The sequence below is a fragment of the Pteropus vampyrus genome, unplaced genomic scaffold (genome assembly GCF_000151845.1).
Source record: "Pteropus vampyrus isolate Shadow unplaced genomic scaffold, Pvam_2.0 Scaffold160, whole genome shotgun sequence".
NCBI classification, from domain to species: domain Eukaryota; kingdom Metazoa; phylum Chordata; class Mammalia; order Chiroptera; family Pteropodidae; genus Pteropus; species Pteropus vampyrus.
The window spans coordinates 2487663-2488241 of record NW_011888941.1 but is presented as its reverse complement, the minus strand read 5'-3'; positions in this window follow the sequence as shown (position 1 = coordinate 2488241).

Genomic DNA, 579 nt, shown 5'->3' with positions numbered 1-579 from the left:
TTTGGTTTTTGTTTTTCAGATTCCACATAGAAGTGACATTGTATGGTGTTTATCTTTTTCTGTTTGACTTGTTTCACTTAGCACAATGCCCTCAAGGGCTGTTCATGTTGCACAAATGGCAAGATTTCATTTTTATTATGGCTGAATAATATTCATATATATATATGTGTGTGTGATTTTGTTGTTTAATTATTTTATATTCATATTCATTTTCTGTCTAGTATTTCTATTAATTGTTGAGAATGGTGGAATTATCCACTCCTTTAGGCTTTATTAGTTTTTGTTTCATGTATTTTATTTTATTTTATTACTTTTTTTTTACTTGGGAAAGTGTTTAAAAAAAAAAATGAAGCAAGAGGTACAGCTGGTATACTTAGAAAGCTTTAGGCCTTTTTTTTTTTTTTGTATTTTAAAGCTGTTTTTATTTTTGGGTGTATATATACATTTTGGGTGTATGTACACATTTTGGATTATACTTTTCCTGTTGCATTATTCCTTACTGATATATAATGTTTCTTTTTTATACTAGCGATTTTATTTGATCTGAGGTTCACTTTTTATTTAATATTAATGTCACAT